This window comes from Orycteropus afer, unplaced genomic scaffold (genome assembly GCF_000298275.1).
Source record: "Orycteropus afer afer isolate SDZICR_OR568_19922 unplaced genomic scaffold, OryAfe1.0 scaffold00331, whole genome shotgun sequence".
Taxonomy (NCBI): domain Eukaryota; kingdom Metazoa; phylum Chordata; class Mammalia; order Tubulidentata; family Orycteropodidae; genus Orycteropus; species Orycteropus afer.
The window spans coordinates 2535228-2548733 of record NW_006921918.1 but is presented as its reverse complement, the minus strand read 5'-3'; positions in this window follow the sequence as shown (position 1 = coordinate 2548733).

The window sequence follows — 13506 nt, the reverse complement described above, 5'->3', positions numbered from 1 at the left end:
AAAAAAAAACTACTACCATTGAGTCAATTCTGACTCATGGTGACCCCATTGGGTTTCAGAGGTGGTAAATCTTTATGGACATACATTGCCCAGTCTTTCCTCTGCAGAGAGGCTGGTGGCTTTGAACCACCACCCTTCTTGTTAGCAGTCAGATACCTTAGGTGCTGTGCTACCAGAGCTCCTTCGGCTCTACTATGCACCTGGATATTCTTACAGTGCATACAAATATGCATGTAGAAACACTGTCTGTTAACCTTATACATGGTCATGGGCAAACTACCACCTGCCTAGACATACCTGATTGATTGTTCAGCCTGTCCACTTATCTATCCACCTGTAGATTAATACTTGCCATAACTGATGATGTAGTACTGTATGTTCAAAAGGGTTAATCCTTGTCATTTTTCCCATGTACCTTTCTATGATTTCCTCCTTCTCAATGCCACCATGTTGATCACTCACATTTGGTACATTGCCCTTCTCTTCACTCAAATAAATATGTATCTCTACCTGTCTTGTAGTGTTCCCTTTCCTCTTCTCCCACACGTAAATTTTTCTTTCCTATATAAACCTTATTGACTTTTTCCAATTATGAACTAATACAACATTTGTCTTCCTGTGATTGATTTATTTCACTCAACATAATGTCCTCCAAGTTCATCTATGTTATGTGGTGCTTTGCAGATTCTATGTTATTCTTTAGGGTTGAATAGTATTCCATTGTGTGTATGTACCATAGTTTGGTTATTCATTCCTCAGCTGATGGGCACCTAGGTTGTTTCCATCTTTTGCTTATTGCTATGATGAACACAGGTGTCCATATATCTGTTCTTGTCCTGGCTCTCACTTCTTTAGGATATAAACCTAGTAATGGAATGGCTGGGTCAAATGGTATTTCTAATTCTAACTTTTTAAGGAATCACCACACTGGTTTCCACAGTGGTTATATCATTTGACAGTCCCAACAGCATGTATGAAGAGTCCCAATCTCTCAACATCCTCATCTCCCCATTTGTTAATTTCTGTCTTGTTAAACTTTGCAATTAGTGCTGGGGCAAGATTGTATATCATAGTTGTTTTGATTTGTATCTCTCTAATGGTTAATGATCACGAACATTTCTTTATGTGTTTGTTGGCCACCTGAATATCCTCTTTCATGAAGTGTCTATTCATGTCTTCTGACCATTTTTTTAATTGGATTGTTTGTCTTTTTGTTGTTGAGGTGTTGGAGTTTTCTGTAACTTTTAGAGATAAGTCCCTTGGCAGATATATCATTGTTGAATATTTTTTTCCCAATCTGTAGGTTCTCTTGACTCTTTTGGAGAAGTCTTTTGAAGCACATAAAAATTTATCTTTTAGAAGAGCTCATTAATCTAGTTTATCTTCTGCTGTTTGTGCATTTTTGGTTTATTTACGCCATAAATTAGAGCCCTTAAATTTGCCCCTATTTTTTCCTTGAAGAACTTCATAGTTTTAGGTTTCACACACATGTGTTCTTAAACCCTTCACCTTCTTAAACCCATTTATCACTTACAATAAACTACCATTATCATTGTTCCTATTTTATAGTGAAGCAACCAAGATATAACAAGGTCAAAGAACTTTGCCCAAGTGAGACAGTTAGTGGGTGAAAGAGAATTTGAAACCAGCCAGCATGGTTTGTAGACCACATTTTTTAACTATTATATACAGTCTCCTTAAGAAGACGTGATCAACTATGGATTATTTCCTCCAGAGATTTTTGGAACCCTATTTCCCTATTTCCAAACACGCATATATATTCCCTCTCCCTCATTGTGTGTATGTGTGTATATGTATATGTTGTGCATATGCTCACACATGTTATTTCTTGTAACACAATTAGCAAAATGACACAAAGGGTTAATACATCTAGGAGTATCACCTGCTTTAAAAATTACATATCTATCTATCTGACTGCTCCTCTGTCTGGGTTCCTGGCTTTTAATCCCCTTGCTCCCGCTCACCCGTCTGCTGCTTTGGGCATGCCTTGGTTCTCTCCTGACATCTATAGATATACATATACTCATAAAAATAGATACGAAGGTATATGTATGTGTGTGTACACATGCTCAAAAGTTGAAGAGGCCAAAAAGAGATTATATTTATGGAAGCTCTTCATGTTTGCCTTTTGTAATAATATCATTAAGTTCCAGCATTCTTAGTACTTGCTATTGAGTTATTTTCTGAGCAAATCTGGGATATTTAATACAGCTGGGACAACTCCTTGGGACAAAGGAGCAGTTGAGGTAGGACATTACTGATTCTTTGGTTGTGGAGACATGGAGACAATGATTTGTATAAAGGAACAGATTTTCCCAAATTGTATTTATTTTATTCAATTAAGAGTATCAACGATTTTAAATAAAAAGAGTAATAGAGAAGAAAACATGAAAATGAAAGGTAAAAAAAAAAGGAATGTCATGATATGTTCATCAGGAAAAAAGTAGTTAGTCTGCAGGCCTAACTAATCTTGTTGTTGTTGTTGTTGTTATGTGCTGTCGAGTCGGCCTTGACTCATAGTGACCCCTCCTTGGGTTTCCGAGGCAGTAACACTACGGAAGCAGGATTGCCCAACCTTCCTTCCAAGGAGTGGCTGGTGGGTTTGAACCTCCAGCCTTCTGGTTAGCAGTCAAGTGCTTTAGCCACTATGCTACCAGAGCTCCTTAACTAATCTTAGAGCAGCTTTAAAACATTTTTCCCAGAATGTTCTTAGTTTTGATTGATTGCCCCATCTTCCTTCCACAGAGTAGCTCATGGGTTTGAACCACCAACCTTCTGTTTAACAGTCAAATGTCTTAGGCACTGTGCTATCAGAGTTCCTTATATATAAGAGTAGTGATGTATATTATGATTACACAGATACAATAATTGGTCTTACTTTAAAGCTAGAGAAAATGCCAGAAAAGGACATATTATGCAGTCCATCCAAGAAGCCGTAGTGGCAGAATGGTTGAGCCCTTGGCTGCTAACCAAAAGGTCAGTGATTCAAATCCACACAGCAGTTCTCCTGGAGAAAGACCTAACATAAACATTGCAAAGCAGAAAACCAAACTTACTGTCATCGACTTTATACTAACTCATAGTGACCCCCATTGGGTTTCCAAGGCTATGAAATTGCAGAAGCAGATTGATGGGTTCAAACCATGGATCTTTTGGTTAGCAGTCAAATGGCTTAGCCATTACACCACCAAAGCTCCTTGGCATAAAGATTACAGCCTAGGGAATAATATGGGGCTTTTCTTCTTTGTCCTACAGAGTCACTATGAGTCAGAATTAACTCAAGGGCACTCAACACCAACATTCAATACATAGCTTGAGATCTTACACACACACACACACACACACACACACACACACACACTTGGCCTTGAAATTAAGTTTTCAACAAATGATTTTTAAGTTAAAATATAAACTGTAAAATATTTTGGCTGAAAAGAATTTTAAAAAATTAGACATCTTTTTGTAGTTTGTTTTGACAAAAAATCATGTCTAAAATGATGATGTAATCTTATTGCTGCTTTTAACAGTTAACAAACAGTTGATATGCTCCATGATTCAGAATCAATTTTATGTCACCATTTTTTTAAGCGATCATAACCAACTTACATTTTTAGAACTCACATCCAGTTTTAATATTACAGTTTAAAATTTCAATTCTAAAATTCTAATATGTTTTTATTTGTCATCTCTTTATTTAATATTCTCATAAATATTTCCTACTTATTGATTATTCTATGCTTTTTTGTTATAATTTCTATAAGCAAATATTTCAAATTGGAGTGAAATACCTTAAAAACAAGTATTACTTGCCTATATAACCTAAAGACTCAAAATTATATTAAAATTGATATTATTCTTAATATTTGTTTTTTGTTTTGTTTTGCTCCTTAGAGATTAAATATGCTCACTCCTTTAACTCGTTATAAACTTTCTCCATCTGCATGCAGAACTTGCCTTGATTTTGAATGCGACTAAGTAACTGAGCTTATACACAGGCATACTTTCAGTGAAGATATCCTCCAGTTTTAGCTTTATTTCTTAATCAAAATAAAAGCTTGCTGTGTTTTGTTCAATCCAGTAGACAGTAGGTCTTTAAAAGTTTTGTTTGCTTTTTAATGTGATAATAGGACAATGGAGGTAAGAAAATAAAATGAAACAACTTGCCACTTTACTGATAAAACAATTCATTTCCCCTGTAGTTCCCTTCTCCTGCAAACTTACTGGAGATGGTCTTTGGTCATTTGCCTTTATAATATTTTTTTTTTTTTATCTCTCTTTTTGTTTTGTCAGAATCTCATTTAATTATTTAGTTTTATATTACATTCAGAATATAATGAATTACTCATTAATATAATAGAACCAAAATTTAGAAGTGAACAGAAAATTCAAAGCAACAAAGTAGTGATTAGAAGAAAAGCACCTATAATAAGAAAAATAATACCCTAAGTTGTGTCCAGCTTATTTACAAATATACCACCCTTTATAAAAATTATTTAACTATTATGGAAACACAATTTTATGTCTGACAAGTTCTCTGAAATGGATGTTTATCAGCTTTTCTTGATTGCAGCTGAGCTCTTAGGGGAAAAACTAGTTTTCTCCAAGGATTTAAACTATTTTAATTAGGTCTCTTTTTTTAATGGATTTTGCTTTTAAAATTCGCAAATGTAAGTGCTTAAAAGATGTAAGATACAAATTCTATCATCTCTCAATTACTCAGAGGAATAGAGGACAGAAGTAGTATAGATATTCCAGTAAAGGAAATGATTCAAAATAATTATTTTTTACTTTGAAACAGACTATTTTATATTGTTCCCAGGCAGAAAGTCTTTATTAATTATGTTATTTTCTGTTTTATGTAAAATTGGTTTTATCTTATTGAATATACACTGTGATGGGCAGGAGCTCATTCCATGTATGGTGACATGTGTAAGTAGAGTAGATTTTATAGCAGAATCCTCACTTATAAAGACAGATAACCATTAAGGATAGGAATGAAAAACAATAGCCATATTTAATCAAGTGATTGTTTTTAAGTCTGAAAGTGTTACTTCTGTTATGATGCTGTAAGTAATATAATGTTAAATTTTTAAAGAATACTTTTATTCATTAGGCTAAATAATTTCAGTTTCTAATAAAACGAATTTCAAACTGCTCATATACTATATGAACACTTAATGAAGTTCTATGTTATTTTTGTCTGTTGCATTCTAAGTCATAGCTTACTAAAGGCCATGATACATGAAGAAGCAAAGCCAGCCCAAATCAATCTTGTTTTATTATGTTCAAAAGAACACTTTTAATACAACTTTGTTTTTGGAATCAGAACAAATGCAATTTTCTTCAGGGCTATTGTTCAGAATGATTGACCACATATATATACATCTGGCCACCTGAAAAGAGAATACGGGAAAATTTGAAGATACTCCCACAGAAACAACATTTGATGAATTGAGCCTTTTATCATCTTCTCTATACTCCTACCAAAATGAAAGGGCAAAACATCTTGGAAAATTTGTAGAGCAGTCACATATTCATTGCAAACCACCACCAGAGATGCTTAACAGAACACTATATCCTACCAACTTGTGATTGCAAACTAGTCAAAGGCTTATATTATGAACAATATCACCAGAAAACAGTAAACTTCATGATATAAATGTCAGCTTGGCATGATGTATTAGTGTGCCACCCCCAAATATTATTCTTTATATGTTGTGACAGAGAATGTTCACTTCAGCAAAATATACAGGGACTTATGACCTTTTGAATTTAACATACCACAGGGGACACTACCCTGTAACTAGGGGAAAAAAATTAACAAAGTCTGGATTAGAAACTCCAATACTAAAAAGGCATTAAATAAATAAAATTGCCCAAGGTTTTGGTGAGTTACAAGTTTTGGAGGCTCTGTATGAGAACTGTAACATAACTCATTATAGCTTCGGGCACTAATAAGTTATGAGGCACTCACATGTATGAGATAAACCCCATAACTTACTGAAGTCTATATCATCCTTTCATTATATCTAGAGACATGTGAAATAGCTGAAATTCAGCTCAAAACCCAGAAGTTCAGTAATAAAAGTGAATAGATCAGCACATCTATTGATTTTGCTGTCTTTTTTGTGCTTTTTGTTATCCTACTCCCCTTTAACATCTGAAAGATTCCAGCATTTTTCTTCTGAGCTCCTTCCATGTTGGCATCTTAGGTATGCTGGCAAACATCAAAATAAACTAGATTTCTGGTTAGCCCTCTTCTCAAGAGTAATTATATTAGTCAGTCAGAAATCTCAGGCACTTTCTTCTTCTAACAAATAAAATCTATTACTTTGTTTCCAAAGCAGAAGAGTGGAGACAAATTCAAAATCCATAGTCTTATCATAATACACGGTGGCAAATAAAGCAAGAATGAGACAATAATGCAGTGTATTTTAATATAGGTATAAAAGGATGAGTCTCTTCGATTAATGAAGAGCCTAAGAAATAGAATAACAGAAATCAATCATTTAAGAAAGCATCCAATATGGCTTATGTGTAACTTAGGTACATCAACATGAACCATACTTTATAAAAAATCAGAACAATCATAGAATTACCTTAAACTGTCTATTAATATAAATACGCATAAGTTAGAGGAAAGCAGCATAGGAGATACTTTGGATCTATTGATCTGACAAAAGATATCATTGTGTAAGAGTGAAAAAGATAGTACAGATGAGGATCAGATTTTTAAAATAAGAGTCATGTCAGATTTGTGTGTCAAAAAAGAGATAATGTAACTTACCCAAGCTTATATCCTTCACCATTCAATTTTAACCTTAAAGGAAAGCTGAACAAGGACATTTGACTTTCTCAACAAATCTTTGCACAATGCTAAACAATATCCAGACAGAGGCAGGAAAGAATGCAGATTTCATGGAGAGCAAAGAGCAAGAGACGTCTAGGCAAAAATGATCTCGTTGACTAACTGGAGTGAGCATCAAAATTTAATCATTAGGTCCCTGGAGTCAAAGACATGTCAATGCTTACAGGTTGTGAACCCAAGTCATTGACCTCAGAGTGGATCAAACTCTTTAAACAGTGGTGATTATTTTTGGTAAGCCCATTTAACTCCTTCTATAATAGTTAAACTATACTTTTGAAGGAACTATGGAATCTAACTTTCTGTTTTGACTCTTTATTCTATCAGGAGATGATAGGAAAACTGAAGGTCAATTACCTCAACCATGACCAAAGGAAACAAAAGCACATATCTACATAAGAGATGCCATTTCCTCAGGAAAACAAAACTAAGCTAAATTAAACACATTATTGACACTATGTTCTTAGTTTAATAGGATTAGGTGTAAGAAAGAGAGTTTCTAAATAAGGAGGTGAGATTTGTGGTTACCATAGCTCTCAGGGATTGGGTTGCTCCATTTGGCTTTGCTTCTAAATTGTGTTGACTGATAGTTAAACAAGGCCTCTGATAGCACCAGACAGACTTGTGAATTTATTTGAAAAAAGGAAGGGGAAGAAAGAGGTTCAAAGTGGGGAAGGATGTACACATATACTCCTATTAGACTTATTAACCTAAGATTTGCAGAGCCAAGATCTTCAACTGGCAGAGTACAATGGCTGTGGAACTTTTCAAAGACCACAAGCTTTGATGTAATCAAAATATCCCAGCTAGTTGTCGCGGAGTCTATTCCAACTCCTAGCAACTGAGTATGAGCAACCCCATGTATGCAGAGTACAACTGTGCTCCAAAGAGTTTTCAATGGTGTGAACTTTTGGAAGTAAGTCACCAGGCCTTTCTTTTGTGGTGTATCATTTTGTGATGCTAACTTTTCAGTTGCAACACCCAGAGAATCTTTGACATTTAACAGAGACCTGAATGGAAAAGTAATTTCTGAGTTATGTATCAACAGTACAACTTTTATGATTACATCAACTTTTATGATTTAGATGAACAGAACTGCACTGATAGGAGTTTTTTAAGTTTGTTAAGTATTCATCATTGTTTATCAATGGTGATGCTTGTATAGTCTTATATGTATGTTTTAATGTTGGTTTACCAGCCCATAGTCATGTTTCTTTTCCCCCAGAGTTTCTTATTGCAGCCCATAGAGACATGTTTGTTTTCTCGAGTTTCTCATTGATGCCAATCTTCAATATATTTGAATAATGATAATTTAGAAACACAGACTACCACTTTAGTAGATGCTGAATTTAATGAAAGGATATTTTTTAAGTCTCCAAGGATATGTGCAGTTCCAAGCAGTCATGGCTGAGCCATCAGGACTTAAGAAAATACATTGATTGGCCAAATTTAATCTTTACACAAAATAGCAAAACTTTATATATTTACTGGCTATTTTCCCTGGTTTTTCATAAGTAGGGTCACCATACACTAGTTTGCCTAGGGCAGTCTCAATTTAAATTTATTGCTGTGGCATAATTACTAGTGCCACCTCTTTCAATTTCAGAAGTGTTCTGATTTGGATAATCATCCTATTGATTGGTGGATCCAAGAAGACATTAAACTGATAGGCTTTGAAGATCTCCAGTCACTCTTAATTCTCTAATTTCAGCCCAAGTAAGTAGTCTGGCTATCAATTAATATTTCAACACTCTCTGTCAGATACTCCAGCACATGCTAGATTTCTACCATGATTCATTAGTTTTACCAAGATCAAGATAGTGTCATGCGCATTTAGAAATGGAAGAGCAAAAATGTGAGGTCATTACAACTGTTAATCAAATAGGAAAACTCTGCATTATAGTTCTTAGGGTGTAATGCAGCCTAATCTTATCATTTGTCCTCATCCAGCCACTGTTCTTAGAAATGTTTATATGCTGCTACAGATAATGAAGAAGCTGATCTAATTGAAAAGTTGGTATTTGATAAAAACAGCAGCTAAATAAAGTAAGATCTCATAATAACTTCTATTTGTCTCTTTAAGAGTTAGAGAACTCAAGTTTTCGTGATTTTCTTCTCTGCAATGAAATATAATTTACTATAGTAATATAGGATATTGACACACTATAAATCACACATATAAGGAAGAACAATTTGATCATTCAGAGCATAATAAAACAATCTTCATGTAGTCCAACATATTTGAAATAGTGTCTCTGTTTTTTATTGGCTGTTTTATTTTGATAACAGACCACTGGGGAGGGGATAAGTGGTTAAGGGGATGGTGGTTGTATATGATCATACACAGAAGAATGCCAAGTCTGTTTACTTTCTTTGCATTATGTATCTTCTCCATTGATTAATTTATGCAAAATTAATCACTAATATGATTATTTATTAAGTTGTTCTTTATTCATTTGCATGATGCCGTTATTGGCAATACACAAAACTATCAATCCCCTATTTAAAACCTTCCTCCAGCTCCTCATTCACTTGAATTATAAAGACAAACTGTGGCTATTACATGACCTACAAAGCACTACTTTTCATTCTCGTGATTATGTCACTAGACTACTAATAAGCTAGCCACACTTTCAGTTTCCTAACGTGGTCAAGCTCCATCAAATATCAAAGTCTATGAACATGCTGCTCCCTGTGCCTAGATGTCTCTTGTCTCCTCATCTCTTCTTTATCAGCATAACTACTGTATTTATTTATTTATTTTTTATATAAAATAAATGGCAGTTGTTCAGAGTAGTTTCCACAGCTAATCTCCTACCTTATCCCCATGGAGAAACTCATTCCACATACCCCATAGAACCCCTGCTATATAATTTACCTCAGTTTTGTGTGGGCCTTGTTTGTTCTTGGCTTTTATGTGATTTTTCTGACTTATCATGAGAGTTTCTTCAGGAAAAAGACTAAACCATCTATCTCTGTATCTCTATCTTCTAACATAAAGCAAAGAACTTAGTAGATGATTAAGTAATATCTATTCAATAATGACTAAAATGAACCATAAATAAATTATAATTATAGCTATTAATATCACCGAATTAAAGAGATACATTCATTCAATCTAGCATTAGAATTTGGGAACATGCCATGCTTGGAATAGTATCTCCACTACTTCCTAGGGAAATTATTTAACAAGATTGAGTTTCTGCCAGCAAGTTTACCATCCAGTGAATTAACTCAAATTATCACTTTTTTTTTTTTAACTTTACAATTCAGGCATAAAATGTGTAAATTTAGAAATGTAGATTGATAAAATAAAAAATAGCTGATATAGAAATCCTGAGAACTTTTCTCAAGGCTGAATTTTTTTTACTTTTTTAAAAAATTATGTCTATTATTATTTTCTTTTGATGGATTTATTGAATAAGTTACGTAAGTGCTAAGTGTTTTATAAATGTTGCTGTATTTGACTTCCCGAAAACCCTGTGGAATATCATATCTCTAAGATATGACCTCAAGCCTGTTTATGCTCTTACCCACTACCCAGTACTAATTCCAAAGCTTTAAGAAACAAATCGAGTTAGTTACTAATCTAGTATATATATATACAGATAGAATGACTTTGTTACATAATGGTAAAGCACTCCCATGCTTTGTGAAATGTTGGTGGTTCAAACCCACCAGCACATTAGCAGATGAAAAGACAGAGATCTTCTGCAAAGAGAGTTCAACCTAGGAAACCCTATGAGTCTGTTCTACCCTGTCCTATGGCTTCTCTATGAGTCTCAATCAATTCAACAGCATATAGCAACTTATGTACACACACTCACACACATAATATTGTTTACACCTCACAATCACATCCTCAAGTATAATATTGTCACCATTTTACTTATAAAAATGTTTTGTTAAAGTCATACATTGCAAATAGCACAGAATTTGGATGGTCTTATTTTTTTTATTTATAGTATTTTTACTTTATTTATAGCAATCTCTACATTTGTAGCAAGTAGCACGTCTGCAATTTAGTAGCTGCCAAAATCCTCTATTTCTCAATATATTAATCACTTTTTTAAGGGATAATTTTTTAAAAAAGAACATACTATATTGTTGGCTAGAAAATTAAAAAGGAAAATTAAATTAGACAAAACAGGAGAGAAGTTGGAATTTTTTTGTTTGTTGTTGTATTCTCTACAGAACATTAGGAGTGATAAAAGGATTGCCAATATTAAGCCTGAATTTTTATAGCAAATAATCAATTAGAAAAGGTTAGAAAGGTAAGATAAAAAGGTAATAATAATTTATTCATTTATTCTATAATATTAAAAAAAAAAAAAAAACAACTAGTACTAGTGATGGTCCCTCTTCATATTCTTCAACCTGAGCAGTGCTGGAAAAAAAAAAAAAAAATCACCTGATAAGTGTAATTTAGTAAAACATGCATTATGTAAGTTACACAATGTAATTCTGGAATTATTTAACATTTATCTCCACAGCAAATTCTTTACGCTTAGTTTCCTTTTGTTTTAACTCAGATTTGGTAGCCACCCAGTTATTTCCTATTCACTTAAATTAAGAGCATAGATGCAGGGATTTCCATGACAGTTAAATGGATGAGATACAATATTGGTAAGAAAAATATCTGGACATTATGATAAATGCTTTTATAATTCCTCAGTTAAAAGGAAATAATTTACCCTCTGAACAATATCCTTATTACCTTGTGTTGCTTTAATTTAACTGAGAATTATGGTAAATTACTTTACTTTCCATGGGTCTCGAGCCTACTGATTGACAGATGTAAATTTCTTTATAAATGTAAAACAATAAGAGATTGCTAAATGGCTTGCAATTGTTGGAACTTCATTTGTAATGCAATGAATTGGTTTGGTGAAAAGAAACTGTACATCTATTGGAAAATGTGCTTTATATTTGTTTTAACAGTGTAAAATATATACTGAATGAGAATAATTTGAATATTTTCAATTAATCATTGGAGGAATATTTTTGTAAGGAAATATATGTAGAAATAATATTATGAATTATTAATTCATAAGTGGAATAAATTATATAAATAAGTTAAAGCAGGGCTTTCCCATAAAGGTTACTCATTGTTCCATAGAAAGTTCTGAAAACTAAAGAGAAAGAAAATATTCTTTATTCAGCCACTTGTTCTATCCTAAATCTGCTTTTGGAAGAAAAAACAATCAATATACTTAGGAAAACCTTGTGCATCATGACTATAGCCTTTGCAAACAATCATGGGAATGATAAAAGATCAGCCAGTGTGTTGTTCCGTTGTATATGACATCACCATGAGTTGGGGAACAACTTAACTGCAGCTAAAAACAATGACAACAAAATTACCTTTATGCATTAGAAGAGCCATGCAGTAATTTTTGCTAATTTTTGGCAGTTACCATCTTCAAAATGACAGTAACCCCCACATCCTTAGTCACACTGAGGTTCACAGGATGCTTTAGGAAGACAGGCTCATAGAAGCACAAACAAATCTGAAAGTGTTCCATTAGTGGACAGCTTCCTTCTCATCATAGCTAGGAGTAGAATTATTATTATTATTATTGTGATTTGGGTGAATATTTACAGAGCAAATACACTTTCCATACAGCAGATCACATACACTTTGTCTCATGACATTGACCACAATTTAGCACAATGCAACAGCTCCCCTCCCACTTCCTCCCAATAGTTACCTCTTCCCTGTGTCCATCCCTCCATGCACTCCTACCCCCTGAGCTGTCTCCCTGTGCCTGATCAGTCCTTCTTTCTCTCATGCTTGTAGGAGTAGAATTATTTAAAATTTTTTTTAATCCTTTAACTCTCTCGTGTGTCATTTGAAACATCCTGATTTCAAAATCAGTAGTGTTCTGCATGACTAACACAGTGGAGTTAACATAATTTTTGATATTTAAAATAAATAATAAATAATAAGTCATATAATAATACTAATGATGCTAGTAAGAGTATTGTTTCCAAATTTTTAATAATGTCCACATAAAATTCTATTTCTCTATGCTAGACTTTAGCAATAAAATGAAGCAATAGATTATTAGTCAAACTGTGGGTTCAAACGGTTGGATGGAAATAATGAAGAGAAGTCATGGTGATATTGTGTCTATCACACATCATTGGTAAATAGTAATAATTCCTCTACTCCAGAGGACTCTGATCGAGAACATATATTTAAAATAAATAAATAAATAAATGTTTCTATTGACTAGATTCCAACTCATGGAGACCCATGTGTTACCGAGAACTGCTCTGGATTGTAAGTTATATGGAAACTTATCATAAGGCCTTTCTTCCTGATGCTACTGTGTGGATTTGAACTGCCAGCTTTTTAATTAGTAGTGAAATACAATACATGTATACCATCCTGGGCCCTGGGACATCTATAGTTGTGCTTTCAATGCATAACAGCAGAGATGAGATATTGAAACTCTGCCTTCAGACCATGGAGTGACCACTTCCTCAGAGTCCTCATCCAATTATCTGCCTAGATAAATGTTCTGTAAATAATATTATTATGTTCCATGAGAGTCAAGATATTGAAGAGGTTGGGAAGCAGTGAAAATCAAAATTATACCATATGAAAAATGTTA